The sequence below is a fragment of the Cricetulus griseus genome, chromosome 6, assembly GCF_003668045.3.
Source record: "Cricetulus griseus strain 17A/GY chromosome 6, alternate assembly CriGri-PICRH-1.0, whole genome shotgun sequence".
Lineage (NCBI taxonomy): Eukaryota > Metazoa > Chordata > Mammalia > Rodentia > Cricetidae > Cricetulus > Cricetulus griseus.
Window position 1 is genome coordinate 107,052,283 of NC_048599.1, and position 19,610 is coordinate 107,071,892.

The following is a 19,610-nucleotide window of genomic DNA, read 5'->3' on the forward strand; positions in this document are numbered from 1 at the left end:
GCGGAATATTTATCATTTGCTAAAATTGGTAATATTTTTGCTTATTACGTGAATTCAATGTTTGAGGAGGATGCTAATCTGCCAATTACCTGCCTATATGCAGTAATGGCAATTAGCTTGCTGGTACAAATAACATTACTAGCCAGAGTTCCCCAGGAACAGGGACAAAGATAACCTCACCACCTGCTTACAGGAATTAACAGCTTTATGTGATGAGGTTTTTGGAGAACAGATTAGGTCAGGCCACAATTGTGCAGCAAGTGGAACAGAAGTTGGATGAATGATAAGCTTGGCTCTATCTCCAATACGCTAAAGACGGAGCTGTCTGTTACCCAAGAAGAGATGCAGCGTATTTATGATAAGATAAACACAGAGAGATCCTCCATGTCTGTGGTGTTAGAGGCTAGGCTGTCAGAGGACCATGACAAACTACAGAATATCTGTAGCCAGTTAGAAACTCAGATAGGCTCTGTGACCCAGAAACTAGATGCAAAGGTGCAAATACCCAGGATAGGGTTGAAGAATTGGACAATGCCATTCAATCAATTATTGAAGCATCTAAGGTAGCAGATCACAAATTTGAGTCTAGATTTGAATGTTTGGAAGATAATTTACAAAACAAGGCTGAAAGATTAGAAAGGTCCATATGGTCGATTGCTGAGGACTCAAAATCAGCAAATCATGACCTCGAATCTAGACTTCAATACCTAGAAGGCAGTTTCCATACCATCCAGATGCTGTCTAAGGACAAGCATATTAAAGACCTAGAAAAATGTGTAGAGGAGCAGTTAGAGCAATTTACAGATTCACTAACATGCTTGGAGTCATTTATGATGCAGGATATTGAAACTTTTCATGAGGATATCATTACTAGATTCAAGGATCGTTGGGATGACTTGGAGACGAATCACTCCAATCTGAGGCACCTACTCCACTCAGGTATCTTGATCATTTGAAAGTTGTTATTTGTACACCATTAGTCTACCCAGCAACAATGGTAGAGAAGCCACCTATTAAAAAACACCCCCAGGGACAGATGGCTTATATATGGCAACCTATACAACTGAAGGATCTTAAGAGTATTAAAGAATCAGTTGTCTTATATGGTCTCCACAACCCATAAATAAAACAGATATTACATTCATGGGCAACCTTTAACAGGGTGACACCCATGGACTGGGAAAGATTGGTGGCAGCTGTACTTGAGAATTCATGCCAAATCCAGTGGAAGGCATTGGTCAGGGAAGTGGCGAAGCTCCTTGAGTGACAAGGAATAAAGGATGGTTATGAAGCCCCCCTAGATAAGATTCTTGGTGAGGGTATTTATGCTAACCCAAAGGCTCAGGCTGAATATGATTACCATATAGTGTCCCTATGCAGGAAAGCAGCATTAAACACCTGGGATAAGGTTTGTGAGCCAAGAGAATGCCTAGAAGCTTATACCAGAATAGAACAGGGACCTACAGAACAGTTCCAGAAATTCTTACAAAGGTTAACTAGGGCAGTAGAATTACAAGTAACAGATCCAGAAACAAAACAATCAATAGAATAGCTTATGAAAATGCAAACCCAATATGCAAAAGAATACTTTTGTGTTTAAAGATCAGATCAGCTCCACTAGAAGAATGGGTTTTGCATGCAGCCAACATTGACTATAATGTGGATATTTGTGCCACATAAACAGAATAAAAAGTTAAAGACATATATAGAAAAGATTTCTGACTTGATTCTAAAGGGCAAATTAAGACTCTGTCAGCTGACTGGAAAAGATCCAGCAGAAATTATAGTACCTTTAACTAATGAGGAAATTTCCTCCTTGTGGAAGGATAATGAATATTGGCAAATAGCTCTTACTGACTTTTTGGGAACGATTAGCAACAATTATCCCAAAACTGACAGAATTAAATTCATAAAAAAGACAGTCTGGATTCTTTCACATATTGTAAGGCAAACTCCCATTTCTGGACTTTACACTGAGTTTACCCTTCTACAATGATGCCAACAAATCAGGTAAGGCAGGTTATAAAGCAGGGTGAGGTAATTAAAGTAGTTCAAAGTCCATATACATCTGTACAGAAGGTAGAATTATATGTAAGTCTCATGGTACTTATGGATTTTACAGAACCTCTTAATATAGTTACTGATTCTCAATATGCAGAGAGAGTCCTGCTACTCATTGAGACTGCAGAAATTTTCCTGATACAGAATTAACTTCACTGTTTATACATTTACAGGAAACAATCAGAAACAGAAGTAATCCTATATACATTACACATATCAGATCCCATTCGGGTCTGCCAGGCCCACTAGCACAAAGCAATGATAAGATTGATCATTTATTAATTGGAAGTGTGCTAGAAGCCTCAGAATTTCATAAGAAACATCATGTAAATAGCAAAGATTTGAAAAAGGACTTCTCCATCACTTGGCAACAAGCTGAGGAGATAGTGAGAAACTCTCCTACTTGTTCCTTTTATAATCAAACTCCATTGCCAGCAGGTTGTAATCCTAATGGCATTCGGAGAAATTATGATTGGCATATGGATGTCTTTCACTTTGCAGAATTTGGAAACTTGAAATATTCGCATCATACTATTAGACACATTCGCAGGGTTCCAATGGGCTACTGCTCTTAATTCTGAAAAAGCTGATTATGTTATTATACACCTGCTAGAGGTGATGGCAGTTAAGGGTATACCTGCACAAATAAAAACTGACAATGCTCCAGCATATGTCTTCACAAAATTGGAAGAGTTTTTCAAATATTATAACATAAAGCATGTTACCAGTATACCAGACAGTCCTACGGGACAAGCAGTGGTTGAGAGATCTAATAGGACACTAAATGAGATGCTCCATAAACAGGCTTGGAAGACTAAACCCCCCAAACATAGGTTTCATAATGCTTTATTAACACTAAACTTTCTTAATGCCAATGAAAAAGGACAAACAGCTGCAGAAATACATTGAACTATGGAAAAATCTGCTGAACTGAATCAGCCGGTATACTTCAAAGATGTACTGACCTCTGTGTGGAAACCAGGACATGTGTTATGATGGAGTAGGGGTTTTGCATTGGTTTTCACAGGAGCAGAAAAACTTTGGATACCATCAAGTTGATCAAGATTCGAGTTGAAAAGGAAAAACCTCTCGATGAAGAGAAATGACTGGTATTTTACTAAGGTATAACACGTAAAATAAATAGAAACCTCCCAAAGGAAAGGGAAGTGTTTTGCTTTTATCTTCATAGGAAAATTCATCTCCAGAAGTCAAAGGACACTGCATGGGTAGATACTTAAGAAGAGAAGGCAGCTATAACCATCAAACAAAAGAAACGTGCCATACAGTAAACTTTACAGCTGTCTCCCAAAGAACTTTATTTCTTGTTATTTCCTAGTCCCTATTCAATTAAGCCAATGCTGGATTTAGAGGTAGATTTGTCTTTCCTCCTCTAAAATCCAAGCACGTTGTTTAACTAGACTTTAGAGTTTCTGTTTTGTATCAAGAAGCCAATTGATGTAATACAGAATAAGAGAATTTGGGGACTGTCTTTGTCCTTTCTTGGCTCTTTCTTTCAAGGTGTACACCCTCTCATAATTGTTATGCTCCCATGGTTGCCCTTTCCAGTATACATACACAAGCAAACATTTCTCTGCTAACTGTTTATGTTTGAGTCACACAGCCAATGAAGACCTGCCTGACAGCAATTCCTGGACATCCTGGAATGAAAATGGGCCACACCTCCTTGACTGCACTGGATCCAACTTGCTCCATTTCAACTGACACTCTGGCCAGAGCTTCGGGTACTGACTTTAATCAAGTTGAAGATTTCAATCAAGTGAATCCCATCTAACATGGACTGGATACAATCCATTCCAGACTTTCACTATACTATCATTTTCTTCCTATAGTCCCCCATGAGGCTATCACCATCCCATTTCAGCAGGAAGTAACTTGGAGGATTCTATGCCCTCTTTCCCCCATTGTTGTCACTTAGGATAGTGTATACACTTAGTTAGGGATAGCTTCCTATTGTTTATGGTTGGGATTAGAAGGAGGTGTTCAGGCTTGGACACCTCTTTCAGATGACTCTAGGGTTTAGTTAAAATAGACATAGTTAGGATGTGACATAAGCAGATTGCTGTATCTTCTTATATTTCACCTTTATGATTGTTAATACTTTACACTGTTAAGTTTTAATCGTCTTTTAGACTAAAGGGGAGATTGTAAGGGATTCTGTAGCCATACCTGCTTAGGGGCTGACTAAGGGGTGTGTCTGAAAATGCCTGCGAGGACGTGGTCAGGGTGACATAGGGAAGGTTTAAGAGTGAGGGACTCTCAGGTGGCAGGGGCCCCTTCTTTCAATTTCATCTTTGGCTTGCTGTACTTACTGCTGCCCTGCTGGCTGGCTAGGTCGTTCTGTAAGTAAGGCTTTTCCCTATTAAATTCCCTTGTATTTTTAGCTGGCCCCATATAGGTAATTCCCACATATGTCTTTTAGTCATTTGAGATACTTCTGGTAAGAATTCTCTGTTTAGCTCTGTACCCCATTTTTCAATTGGGTTATTTTGCATTTTGATGTCTGGTTTCTTGAGTTCTTTATATATTATGGAGATTAGCCCTCTGTCAGATGTGAGGTTAGTGAAGATCTTTTTCCATTCTGTAGACCATTATTTTGTCTTATTGATAGTGTCCTTTGCCTTACAGAAGCTTTTCAGTTTCAGGAGGTCCCATTTATTGATTGTTGCTTTCAGTGTCTGTGCTACTGATGTTTTAGGAAGTGGTCTCCTGTGACTATGTGTTCCAGGTTACTTCCCATTTTCTCTTCTATCAGGTTAAATGTAGCTGGATTTATGTGGAGGTCCTTGATCCACTTGGACTTCAGTTTTGTGCATGGCAATATATATATATATATATATATATATATATATATATATATGGATCTATTTGTAGTCTTCTACATGTTGACATCAAGCTATACCAGCACCATTTGTTAGAGATGTTTTCCTTTTTTCATTGTACCATTTTGGCAGCATTATTCATAATAATTCATAATAGCCAGAACCTGGAAACAACCAAGATGTCCCTCAACCAAAAACTGGATAAGAAAAATGTGGTACATTTACACAGTGGAGTACTACTCAGCTGTAAAAAAAAATGATAACCTCATGAAATTTGCAGGCAAATGGATAGAACTAGAAAAAAAATCCTGAATGAGATAATCCAGACTCAGAAAGACAAACATGGTCTGTATTCACGCATAATTGGGTATTAGATGTAAAGCAAAGGATAACCAGGCTACAATCCACAGTTCCAGAGAAGCTAGGTAGCAAGGAGGACCCTAAGAGAGACACATGGATCCCCCTTGGAAGGGAAATTAAATGAAATCTACTGGATGAACCAGGGACAGGGGATGGTAAGGGAGAGGGGAGGAGGATGAGAACATGAGGGAACAGGTGGGTTGGTGGGGAAGGGATGCAATAGAAGAGCAATGAAGGAGAGATCTTAATAGAGAGAGCCACTATGGGGTTAGGGAGAAATCTGGTTCTAGGGTAATTTCCAAGAATCCACAAGGATGACCCCAACTAAGACTGCTAGTAATAGTGGATAGGATTCTGGAACTAGCTTACCCCTGTAATCAGATTGGTGAACACCCCAACTATTATCATAGAACCTTCATCCAGTAATTGATGGAACCAGACACAGAGATATACAATCAAAAGCAAGGCCTAGTTCTGGGAATCCAGTCCAAGAGAGGGAGGAGGGAGTATATGAGCAAAGGAGGTCAAAATCATGATGGAGAAATCTACAGAGGTAGCTGAACCAAGCTTGCAGAAATGTGAACTCTAGCAGTAGAGACTCCAAGGGACCAAATTACTGCCCCCCCCCATATGTTGGAGAAAGTTGTGAAGCTTGGACTATCAGAGGGGACCCTAGCAGTAGGACCACAATACAAACCTGGTACATGAGCTACCTTGTTGGAGCCCATTGCCTGTGGTGGGAAGCCATGTTCAGCCTTAATGCATAGGAGATGGGCTTGGCCCTGCTCCAACCTATTGTGTCAGACTTTGCTGATTCTTCATGGGAGCCCTTACTGGTGAGGAGGAGTGGACTGGGGGTGATCTGGAGGGAGGCAAGGGGGGCAGGAGAAGGGGTGAGGGGTGAACTGTGTTTGGAATATGAAGTGAAACTTAAAAGAATAAATAAATTATTTTAAAAAGTGTTTGTTTATTGTAACAAACATTCTACTCTGATAGTAGATGCTGATGAAGAGGTTAGCTAGATATTAATGATAAATTTATGTTCCTTTAGCTCAAGTTTTCTGTGAAATTAACACTGCTCTAAAAGATAAAAGGACAATGTACAAATATATTTTAATTATTTGAATATGCAATATAGCATACACAAGAATATATTAATACTTTTCTATTTTTTCACCATGATAATGTGTTGGTGGTTCATTAAAAACAAAAACAATTCACTTAGGGAACCTCAGAATTGCCTCAAGATACCCCAAGACTAAGTTCTCAGCACAAAGGAGATTTATTTGCCCCAAAAGACAAGGGGCAGGGAATAAAAGACAAAGACAAGATATAGAGGATTAGGGAGAAGGGCAAGGGAACAAGGAAGGGGGACAGGGTAGATGGGGAATGGAAGAAGGGAGGGGCAGGAAAATTTGTTTTCGAGGGATAAAGGCCTCCCTCTGGATAAAGAGAAGACAGAAGTGGCCCATAGGAAAATATGGTTTATAAAGGTAAAAGGGGAAACCCCGAGTTAGGATGAGGTGCCTAATTTTAATTGGGCATGTTAATTAGGTGAGCCAAAGGGGGCTTTTGATTGCTGGACTTCAATACTTTAATAGTTGGACCTTGGTTGTCAGCCTCAGGAGGAGAAAGTGGCCAAATAAGGGAATAAACCCTGGTGGCTAGCTTTGGGAATGTAATCTAAAAGTTTTTAACAAGGCAGAGGAGGGCAAAGCCTGCCAGAGACATATTTGCATGCTCAGGCTGGCTAGGGTCCTTTCAATTAGGTCATGCCAAAGCCCATGCCCCTAATAAGCAATCATGTGCTTTTAGGCTGTGTATCTGATGGGGGCTGGGAGCAGGGATGGTCCTCAGAAGTTTCATACCTGCATTCAAAAGTGTCTCTTTTAACAAAGAATCCTTGTTTAGTGGCTATGGTAGGCATAGTCTGCCTCCTCCCAAAGATGTTCTCATCCTAATGTTTGAAACTTGCAAATATATTCTTCTAGGCAGCAAAGGGGAAATGAAGGTAGCACAGAATCAAGATAGCCAGACGGTTGACTATTGTTAGCAGATCATTCTGGATTAGCTACTGGGTGGAAAGGAAACATAAAGGCTCTTGGGAGTATAAGAGGACAGCAGAAGAAGAGGTGAAAAAGATGTGATGAACAAAGGGCTTGACTATCCTTGCTGGCTTTGAAGATGTAGGGATGGTGCCCATCCTAAGATCAGTGTGAGGCAGCCATTTATGCTCTGGTGTGGACCATTAACATCTTCTTTTCAGCCGTTAAGATCCCAGTAAGATTTGTGATCTACAGAACCACAAAGTAAGCACTCTAGTCTGCTACAATTTAGGTAATTTGTTACAGTGGAAGTAGATTCTGGGGATAACAAATAAATACAATGGGGTTGCCATCGTAGCCAAGTGAGTAGGGGTAACAGGAACCAACATGAACTCTCAGTCCTCTGGAACCCATGCTTATCCAGCTCATAAATTTGGATAGGGAGAAGGTAAACCCCCCATCTGACTCCCCACCCATCTTCCCTCCCTCCTCCTCCTTTTCTTTCTGAATGGCTCCATTGTCCATCTCCCATATTGAAACATTTGCCTTCTGCTGTTATTTTCCCCACTGGGATTTGTCAGTAGAAATTTCTTTCAGACTGTCAACTTGCTGATAAATATTTCCAATTTCCAACGCTGTCCCACCTCCATGATTCACCTCTGTCTTTTATTGTTATTGCAGTCAGAATGCTGAGAAGGGTGAATGGGTACCACTGCCTCAATCTGGAAGCCAGTCCTGTTCTGGGGGAGGGGGGACAGACTTTGTCCTTAGCCGGGAAACCCTCTCTGTACACTACTCCTCATCCTGGCCCTTGCTTTGTTTTTCCTTACCTACCTCTTCTTTGTTTCTTTTCCATTTTTATCAGAAGCCCACCTCGGCTATGAACTCTTACTGGGCCAAAGCCTTTCTGTGTTCAGTTGCTTATGTTGTCACTTGTCATCTGTAATTGTGGGCCTTTGAAACTGGCTTTAGTCGCTTGCCTCCAATTCACAACCTCAAGCACTCTGTGTATACATGGTACACTTTCATCCTAAAGGCTGGACACAATGTGTTTTCTCCTCCAGAGACCCACTGTGCCCTTTTCTCCAAACCTAACATGCCTTTCCTGACTGGAGGCTAGTCACAGGTGATTTATTGAACCCCATCTGTAATATGTCTTTGATTCTTTTATGCTCTCTGAGAACCTTCTGTATCCTTAAATGAAAAGCACTTGGCAGGTAGTTAACCTTATCTTCCTCAGCCACAGTTCTATTTCATGCTGCTATCAATGAATCCAACTCCTGAACTGTCTACTGCTTATACTGAAGCCATCCATATGTGACAATCTAGCCTTAACAAATCATAGAATCATTGATCTTAGTGTTGAAAGGGGCCTTAAAGTAACTTAATGATATACACTGACTTGAGAATTTCATGGCACAGCATTATATGAATCAGGAGGTAAGACTGTATGCACTTGTGTGTGTGTAAATATATATATATATATATGTATATATATATATATATATATATATATATATGTGTGTGTGTGTGTGTGTGTGTGTGTGTGTGTGTGTGTGTGTGTGAAGATATTTAAAATATGACTGTGTGTTGTATCCTCCGGGGGCACATATAGGAACATAATAGGGTTGGTTTTTGAGTGGGAATCTCTTCCTGTTCTTACATTAAAAGCAAACAAACAAACAACAACAACAAAAACAAGTGTCTACTAATTCTAATACTAACTTACAGAAAATAATTGGAAATTGTTTTTACAATTTCAAAGGAAAGAACCTTCATCCAAGACTTCTGTAGCGGCCTACTCACTTCTCAGTGAGAGCATAGAAGGAGCACCTTTTCATCTGAAGCCACTCTGAGTTTCGCTTCAATTTGTTCCTTTCAGAAAGCTCAGTGAAGGGGATATGCTAATCAAGTAGAAGGTACAGGATGCAGAGAGCAGAAAAACACAAAGCAAACAGTATCTGAAGAAATTCCAAGGATGAAAGTCATACAGCAATCTTAAAGAACAGTTACCCCACAGAGGAACTGAAGGAGAGAAAGAAAGAGTGAGAGAGGGATAGAGACAGAGACAGAGCTTGCTTTTCTCCTGGAAGAAGTAATTAAGAAAAAAACTAAGCCCCCTGAATCTGGGTGTCAGTTGGGGGCTTGGACAGTCTATGGGCCCCACAGTGGAGCCAGTGTTTATCCCTAGTACATGAAACTGGCTTTTTGGAGCCTATTCCCTATGGGAATAGGCTAGACATGTGTGTGGGGGGGGGTTGGTCCTGCCCCAAATGATGATTACAGACTTTGATGATTTCCCATGGGAGGCCCCACCCTCTCTGAGGAATGGATGGGGTGCGGGATGAGGAGATGGTGGGGGGAGTGGGAGTGGGAGGCCGGGAGGGAGAGGGAACTGGGATTGGTGTGTAAAATAAGATTGCTTTAAAAATAAAAATAAATATTTTAAAAGAAACATGTCTTGCTGTGTCCCCAAATGTCAGAGTCTAAGGAGTGTCTAGTCATACCTTCTTCTACCCAGCCCCTGGCTATTAAGGGCCTCTTTTGTGCCACTACAATGATAATTGCTGGGGATAAAATAGTGAAGCAAAAATATCCATCCTTTTTATAGAACATAGGAAAATAAAAGCTATTATCTCCCTTGATTTTCTCTGCAGCACTGTTTTATAAACCAGGTACTCTTCCCACAGTGTTGAAAAGAGGCTGTCCTCTTCACAGAGTTCACATAACTTGCCTAAGGGTTGCCAATTAGCAGGTGCCAAGACTGGGATTCAGGAATGGAGTTAAAACTCATGCTTTCTTCGTTTCTCTTCAAAGTCTTTTTATCTGTGCAGAAAAATTCTTTGCTAAGACTTCTGCTTTCATGGAGTTGTATACTTAGTGAAAATGGTGAGATAAAATAATTCTGCAACTTTCTTGGCTGGCCGTCTTATGGGTGATGCCTCTGGGTAAACCTGTACCTCGTGGCCTGTGACCATGCATTCTTGCATATTTACGCACAGTCGGCCGAAGAACTCCAACTCACAGCCTGAATTGCTGCTGCACAGCCCAAAATGTCTGCTCAGCATAACTGCAAATTGGAAATAAATCTGTGAAGCATTGTCAGTGATGTAGCTCAAAGGCTTTCCGCGCTAAAGCGTCTTTAAAGTTGCTTTTCATTACAGTGTGTCCCTTTTCAACAGAGGGCATTTGTTTTCTCCTCTCCAAGTGTGCTCAATGAGGACAAAATGGAGCTTGCGAGGAAGACACAGTTCTGATAGTGTGTTGCCAAGTGTGGAATGCGTCCCTTTCTTCACAGCTGGGAATCCTTGTCTTGCTTCCTTTCCTCACCATACCGGAATTCTCCCCAGAGATCGCTAGTTCTCAGGCAAGCCCCTCCCAAGGCTTCAAGGGCTGCCTCCAGTCAAGAGACATTTCTGGAATATGGACAGGTGTCTGCCCTATCTATCTGCCAACTCTCTGATGTTAGGTTTGACTTAACCCCTTACACTTACAGCTTGTATATTTAGTTCTTTGATGTAGAGTGTGTGTGTGTGTGTGTGTGTGTGTGTGTGTGTGTGTGTGTGTGTGTCATGAGGTAAAAGTCTAAAGTCATTTGTTTTTTATGATGCTATCTGATAGTTAGTAATTACTTTTTAAGAATTGCTTGGGACGTACATTAAAGGGTTTCTTCCAGAATTCTCTGTTCTACTTCCTAAACTCACTTCAATATCACACTATCTTGATTTACTGATCTATGCATTAGTTTTAAATTGGTTGACACAGTTTAGATTTGTTTTAAAATTGTCTTGACTGTTCAGTTTAAGGTTCCTTATATTTCTACGTAAGCTTTAGAGTCAAGCTTTCAATTAGGAAAAACAAAACATAGTGAGGGTTTGGGTTATTGAATCTTAGCCACACATGTGAGATGTCTCCATTTATTTAAACTTTTTTTTATTAACTCTGTAACTTATTATCATATTCGATATACAGCTCTTAAACTACTTTTGTTAACAATTTAAATATTTCATTGCTTTTAACACTTTAGACAATAAATTGCTTTAAGTTTTTATGTTGACTTTTTACTACTGCTGTAAAGAATTACAATTGATTTTTGTGTAGAGATCTTACAAAGCAAAAGCTCACTAAATTCACTGATAACTTCTGGTAATTTGTAGAGTTTGTTTGCTCATTGTTATGTCGTACCTTGGGATTTTCTACCTGAAAGCTCACATTATCTAAACATAAACACTTTTATTTCTTCGTCTTCATCCTGTAAACTTCTAGTTTGTGTTTTGTCTCCTTGTACTTGGTAAAACACCCAATAACATGTTAAACAGAAGTGATTGCCTGTTTTCAGTCTTTGAAGGAAAGTGACATTTTACTACTAGGTGCAATGTCGGTCGGTGTTCTCTGCTCTCCAGGTCATACTACCTTCCCAGCTGGTGCTGTCCCTTCCAGAGAGCCAAGCTGCTGACCGTTTTAGAACTGCTGATTCCCAGCACCTACTTTTACTGACAGAACAGGTTTGTACTGTCTATTCCAGAGCAAGTCAGTGCCCTTCAGTGATGATGTTCACTCCAGGACTAGCCTCACCCTGGCAAAAGTGCTACCCCCAGCTGAGGTGGAGGAGGGGGAGGAACAGGAGCCACCAAAGGCAATAAGGCCTTTGACTATTACTGTTGTTGCTTATAGTCCCAGCAGCTTTTTTTTTTTTAAATGAATAAACACTGCACAGTTTGTGGTTGTGTTTAGCTAATTTCTAGAGGTCTGGAAGAGTTGTTTTTGATTATTTTACCCAGTCTTATTGAATTTTTTGTTGGTGGGATGTTCTAACTTCCATCATAGCTCTGGATGGAATTTTTAGTTGCTGTAATTATAGCAGCTTATCTTTGCATTTTAGGATTTTCCTGAGTGTTATGAATCAGTAGGAATGTCTGCTAGTGCAAACCATTTCTTTGTAACTATAGGAAGGCTTTAAAGGTTTGGTTACTCCCTGTAACCCAATTAACTTATCATAATATTCACTGCCCCAAATTATAAATTGCCCATTTAATTATCCTTAAACCCCCATTAAAGCATAAACTTTATGATGGCAGGGAATGTTTATTTTGTTGTTGTTCATTAACGTATTATACCACTAGGGCCTAGCAAAGTCTGGTATAGTTGGAGGTGCCTAGCTCCATTACAAATATTTTCTAAACACATTTTTGCCATTTCGTTCCTTGGTCCATGTGAGTCTGTGTTGAGGGAATAAGGAAGGGCATAGGAAAGAGAGGAGACATGGTGACTAGCACTCTGCTTCTCTGTAATTGGTCACCAGGGTTCTTTTTCAGTGAAGAAAGCATAACTGTGTTCTCCAAAAGTGAATATGTAGCCCACTAGTCTTATTACTTATTTCATTTATTTTAGGGAACTCTAAAGTTGTGTTTGAAAGCTTTATCATGTAATACAGTTTTAGGGTCTACAATTTTGTTCATGCTCCTGTAGGCACCCTCCTCTCTGGTGTCCATTCTTCTATGGCAATATAGTAGTTGGATTCTTTTATTGGTTTTTAGGCATGGCTTAGCAGGAGAGTAAACTGTGATCTTGTCCTGTGGTTTCAGAACCCCTGGGGCCAGGATGTGGCTGTCTGTATTTCTGAAAGCTTGAGTAGTGAGTTGGTTTTTTTTTTTTTTTTTTTGTAGTCAGAGAGCCCAGCAAGTGGGAGGCATTGGAGAGTCATGGGGCTAGAGTGTCTCAAAAGTTCTCCCAGCACTGAGATTATTTCCTTCCATTCTTCTTGCAACAGAGGAGTGCTTTTTGGGTAATGTGTCCAGAGTCACCCCAAACTTCCATGTGGAGCCTGAATCTTTGAAGATGCAGCTATGTCAGGCAAAAGAAAAGATCATTTCTGGCCTTATACCTACTGATCAGGGTGAAGAACAGAATGAGAAATGGGAACACTGCAAAGAAACTTACATCATTTTGACTCACTGGTAGTTGGTATAGATATAATATTATTAATTCTTTAGTACATGGGATGGCCATGTATTTTGATGCTTGTATTGTTTCTGGACCTGCAAGTAATTGCCTGCTATTGTCTCTTTCTTTCAGCAATCCTTAGAAAAGCAGCCCTTCCCAGTGTGAGGTTACTTTGAAATGAACTGAAGGAGACCTTCATGTAAAGAGAGTACACTGGGTTCTGCAAGGCAGATTCTGCCTAATGATTTCCATAGACTGTTTTCCTGGGAAGAGAATAAAATAAACTCTGAGAAAATGGCAGAGAACTGCCCAGACCACATAAACATTCTTGCTCACATGAAGGCATTTGATTCCCCTTTGTGAGAAATAAAGACTCACCCAGGTCTCTGCGGGGGAAGCTAAGATCAATGTGATGGGCTGAATGCTAGTGACTTCTGTGCTGCTGGAAGAAATTGCTTCCTCGGGATGCCAAAGGCCAAGCTTTGCCCAGGCAGGCTTCTACAAGGCAAGCCAGAGAGTAGCAGCAGTGTGACTTCCCCCAAGGCATGGGAGGAATGCTCCATTCTTCAAGTACAACTGCAAGCTGTGCTTCCCTATTCAAGTCTCCTCCTTGAACTTGGTGCTGTCACATGGCAGACAGTAGTTATATCTTGAAAGCAAGAAAATGTAATTTTAATGTACAATTTCTTCACCCAGGAGGAATCCTTGCTTGTCTTCTTGGAATGATTATTCACATTGTTTGTCAGAAATATCTGATAGTGAGAGACATTTTGATTAAATTATATGTACCACAGTAGAGATATAATGTGTCCATTAACATGATGTGTGCAATAAGTGAAAAACACATAAATATTTATGCCTTTAATAAAATAGGATTCAAGATAATGTGGAAAATATCACTGTTATCATTAATGAATAACAATAGACTTAGGAAAATTATTTTTAAGGGAATATACAAAATAATGAGTGCATCAGCAGCAGGATAACTATGGCTCATAACATCTAGTCGACTATTTCAAAATAGCTAGTAGAGATTTTGAATGTTTCCAAACCAAAAAATGATAAGAAATTGAGGTAATAGATAGACAATTATAACCCAATCATTATGTACATGGTTTGAAATTTCACACTATAGTCTAAATTTATGTACAATAGGTATATGTCAATTAAAAAGAAAAAACACATTAAATAATAAGAACCCTACAATGGTAGGATTAATGCATACTTTTGTGTGTGTGTGTGTGTGTGTGTGTGTGTGTGTGTGTGTGTGTGTGTGCGCGCACTTGCTTGCTTGCTTGCTTGCAAGTTGTTTGAAAAGTTTAAGACGAAGGTTAGTTACCAAGGAATTAGTTACCAATGAATGCAATCGCATAACCACCTGAGTGGCCACTTCTGCCCCCACCCTATCCTTTCTTTCCACTTCTACATTGCTCCCCTCACCACTTTCCCCAAACCTTCCTTCATTACTAACAAAGGAAGGGGACATGTTCTAATACAGGAAAGATCTAGAGGTTAGAGTTGAATGTAGGTTTAATGTTAGTTTTGCTTTTCCAAGTTGACTAATTGACTTATGAGTGATGTACCACTCAGCACACCTAGACTGTTCTGCTAAGTATGAGGTAATCTGCCATGCAGAGAGTATTGACAAAATATCTCAGCAAGGAGGAACTCTGGCACCTGACTGCTAGAAACACAGCTGCACCTGTCCACTTAGTCCTGCAGTCTAATGGTCTAGTCTCAGCCTTTGTTAGTTAAGTACAAATAAATGTTCAGTAGAATCCAAAACTGACTTAAATACCTCAGTGCTACCACCACTTTGCTTTAAAACGTTTCAGTAATTATGCTTCCCATTTTCTAGAGCAGCCATTAAGTTTCAGCCAAATAAATTGCTAGCAGCACACTTTTTTCTCCTACGTTCTCTCACTCTACTATTCTCCCTCCTTGCTGCATGTGTGTGGTGATATTTTGTTTATGATCTAACAAATAAAGCTTGCCTGAAGATCAGTGTGCAAAGCTAGCCACATTATTCAGCCATAGAGCCCAGGCAGTGGTAGCACACACCTTTAAATCCAGCAGCCACACTGCTTAGCCTTAGAAGCTGAGGGGTGATGGTGCATGCCTTTAATCCCAGCACTACAGAAGAATACATGATGGGAGAGATGGGAGTCAGTCAGTCTGCAGTCATGGGGTGAGCCTTGGTAGAGGTAATAACTCTCTAGGGGTTGGCTGCTTTGCTTTTCTGTTATTCAGCTTGAACCCCAATATCTGTCTCTGGGTTTTTATTATTTGTGCTGCATATGTGTATTCTTGATAAGATTTGACTGGATCTTATTTTGTTTAGATTATGCTACTATGGCTACACACACAAAGCCACATAGCATAATTCTGCTTTCTCATCTTTACATGATTCCATATATACTTCTGATACACAAATGATCATGTTATATATAATCAGGATTTACTCTTTCCCCACACACTCAGTCCTCCTCGAAGAGGGTGCTGCCTTACTAACTTTCATATAGACAGCAATATGATAAAGTTTTGATGTACAATAAATAATTGCAAATATTTATTGAATGAAAAACATTTAGCATTCATTCATTGATCCATACTATTCACTTATCAGTTATGTGAGCGAGTGAATGAGTGAGTGAGTGATTTGTCAAATATTATTTCGTGTAGTAGTGGAATAAGGCTCAAAAACTTTGTTCCATCTTAAAATATACAAGAACGGTTGTGAAAACTATTTACTGTCAAAATGAACATTTAGGATGCTGCACACACTCATGCTAGGTAAGCACTCTTCCCTGAGAAATGTCCCCAGTTCTAACCGGAGGGTTGATTTTCATTATCAACCCCACAGGTTTAGAGTCCCCCATGGAAATACACAGCTAGGTTTGTCTAGGAAGGTATTTTGAGAAAGTGTTAACTGAGGAAAGATGACAGAGCGTGAATGTGAACAGCACCATCCTCTGGGCTGAAGTTGTGGACTGAATAAGGAGGGAGAAAGGTGAGTAGTTGTACTCATCTCTCTCTCTGTCTCTCTCTCTGCTTCCTGCCTGAGAATGCAGTGTGAGCAGCTACTGACTACTCTAGCTGCTACAGCTAGAGCTCTACTTCCCCCCCCCCCCCGTCTACTTCCCTTCCTTCCAATCCTCTCCCCTCCCCTGTAGTCCCTTATCCCCCTCCTCTCCATTCCACTCCATTATTTGCCTGTTTCATCAATTTTTGAACCATTCTGTCCCTCCTTATTTCATTTAAAAAAGTGCTAATGAGCCCAGCAAATAGATTTCATTACCCTCTTATGTGGAAGTTGATGGTAAATAGGCACAAAGTAAATATGTAAGCTCTGTAAACAAATGGTCTTTGTTACAAAGGCTCAGCTCTGACTTGAAGAGGTCAGGTATCCACAGACTGTTATGGTAAAAGCTTTGCCCCATCCCCTGGCATCCATATACCCAGAGAGTCTGGGATATTATGGTGGAGGTTCCACCGATGCCCCCTTCCCCCATCTCCCTCCAAACCCTGCTACATCTCAAAAAGTGCTCCAAATGATGACCTCTCCCCCAGAGATGCTCAAGACCACTCCCACAGGGTATTAAAACTGCCCCACCCCAGAAACCAGACTTGTGGTTTTTCCTGTCTCCCCTTCCAGTCTCCTCTCTAGGGAGGCTGGAAGGCCATCAGGGAGCACTTATCCATTAAACATGGGCTTTTTCTAATTTGGTTTGATTTGGATTGCTGCATCGGCAGAGAGGCTTATTGGGGTGTAGAAACTTTTCACAGACAACTTGTAAACAGAGGCCTGTGGTCACTATATTCCAATGAACATTATTTACAAATACACAGGGTGTTATATTTTGCTGACCTTTTCTCTAATGGAGATGTAAAATAAAACAGGATGCAAATAAACAATTGGCAGTAAAGTATCTGGTCTTGTTTTTTGTCTAATTGCATGTTATTTGTAATGATAAATCTTTACACCAAGCCTCCCAAGCCCCGCTGCCATGTGGGTGCCCAAAATAACACACAGAGTCTTATATTAATTAAAATGCTGCTGGCCATTGACTAGGATTTCTTACATGCTAACTGAGTCTTAATTATCAACCATAATTATTAATCTCTATATTTTATAAAGACTTATCTGATTGAGGATGCCAGCAGCATGTATCCTCTCTTGTCGGGCTCACATGGTGGCTCCAGAGAAAAGAGGGGAAGGAAGAGGAAGAGAACAATTTCCTGCTTGTCCCTGCTTATATTCTGAGTCTGCCTGCTATGTCACTTCCTGCCTGGATCACAAGACTTCTTTTTACTACATTTCCCAGAATCCTCCTCAACTCCTAGTCCCACCTATCTTGCTTCCCTATTGACCAACAGTACTTTATTTATCAACCAATAAGACAAACATATGTAGGGGACACCGTAACTACTCCCCTAGCAGGCGAGGTTACGGTGTCCCCTACAAACATATACACACAAGGACTTCCCCCATCAGTTATTAGTTTGAAATCTGTCTTTGCTGTACTCTAAGACGCCATGGTGAAGATTCAATTTATTTGTCTTTATTATTTTGCCATCATTGTCAATGCTCTAGAGGTCGGCATACACTAAATGTTCAGTATGCCAATGCTGAACTGATAAATAGACTAGGGATCACAGCTTTGGTTCAGCATTGTTCTGGGAACTGGACATAGAATTATTTGATGAAGAAGTCACAATTGCAATGGTTGAGCTTTTGTTGTTGGCTTATTTGTTTGTTGCTTTATCCCCAGTGTTCATATTATGTGTCTCACAAATAGCATGTGTCACCGAGAATTTGGTGCATACATGTGTGCTGGACTAGACAAATGGACGAAGGCTATTGATGCTTGTCCTTGTGAAGCTCTGTAGATATACAGAGATGATGGGGCAATGACTGATGTTCAATGGCCAAGTAGAACATGCTGCTTTGTATACCTACAATAGACATGTAGACAGGTAGAGAAAAGCATTGAGGACAATTTCCAGAAGGAAAGTTTCAAAGCTTGGAACTACAGTGTGAGAATCAACTTCCAGGTGAACAGATGGGGCATAAGAGGGAGGGGGAAGGAAGGTTTCAAGCAGAAAAGATAGTAAACAAAAATGCCCAAAGAGAGAAGGTTGGAGTACAAGATGTTAAGGGAGGATTGAGGAAGCAGGGCTGGCTCCCCAAGGGTCAGGTAATCACATTGCCTTCATCTTTCATTCTTCCATTTAAAGAGTAACTGGTAAGGGATAATAGAATCAGACCTCTGAGTGTTTGAAAGATTATATTCACTAGTAGGAGGCTTATGGAAAAAATAGAAGACAGAGGTCCAGCATGATAGTTATTTTCTAGTAGCTAAAAGAAGTCAGTGATCTGCCCAGAAAGGGCCTGGGTGTGAGCTTCCTGCCTTCAGGATTGAATCACTAGTGGTCAAGCATACATTCGGATATTTAAACTTCCCAAATTAGGTTTAACACTTTTGCTACTTTTTTAATGAGTTTTTTTATTAGTTCAAATTAGAAACAAGCTTGCTTAACATGTCAATCCATTCCCCCCCTTCCTCCCCTCCCCCAACCCCTCACCACAGCCCACCTCTGCTCCCCAGGGAGGGAAGGGCCATCCATGGGGCCTCCCCAAAGTCTACCACATCATCTTGGGCTGGGCCTAGGCCCTCCCCCATGTGTCCAGGCTGAGAGAGCATCCCTTCACGTGGCATGTGCTCTCAAAGTCCCTTCATACTGCAGGGAAAAATAATGATCCACTACCAGGGGCCCCACAGAGTGCTGAGGCCTCCTCATTGACATCCAGGTTCAGGGGTCTGGATCAGTACCGTGCTGGCCTCCCAGACAGTAGTCTGGGGTCCATGTGCTCCCCTATGTTCAGACCAGCTGTTTCTGTGGGTTTTACCACCCTGGTCCTGACCCCTTTGATCTTCATTCCTCCCTCTCTGCAACTGAGTTCCAGAGTTCTGTACAGTGTATAGCTATGGGTGTCTGCCTCTGTTTCCATCAGCCACTGGATGAGGGCTCCCTTCCCATTCTCCAGGGTCCATGAATTTTTCTCTTACAGACTTTCTTGTTTCCTAGATCCTTTGGTGATGAGGATTGTAGGCTGGTAATCCTTCCCTCTATGTCTAAAATTCATATATGAGTACATACATATGTTTGTCTCTTGGCATTCAGGGTTACCTGAATCAGGAGGGTTTCTTCTAGTTTCATCCATTTTCATGTGGATTTCAAGATTCCAATGCTTTTTTTCCCACTGAGTAGTACTCCATTGTGTAAATGTACCACATTTTCACTATCCATTCTTCAGTTGAGGGGCATCTAGGTTGCTTCCAAGTTCTGGATATTACAA

General features: G+C 40.7%; 1 long non-coding RNA gene across 2 annotated transcripts; it reads left to right on the top strand.

Moving 5' to 3' along the window:
• The first annotated feature begins 3,743 nt into the window (after positions 1-3,743).
• LOC107978229 lies at positions 3,744-14,321 on the top strand. 2 transcript variants are annotated; one of them, XR_004770650.1, is made up of 4 exons: positions 3,744-3,803; positions 11,710-11,811; positions 13,077-13,270; positions 13,382-14,321. It is a non-coding gene; the product is annotated as an uncharacterized LOC107978229 (long non-coding RNA). The 2 variants fall into 2 exon arrangements; XR_003486313.2 differs by having other exon boundaries at positions 13,077-13,263.
• The last annotated feature ends 5,289 nt before the right edge of the window (positions 14,322-19,610 follow it).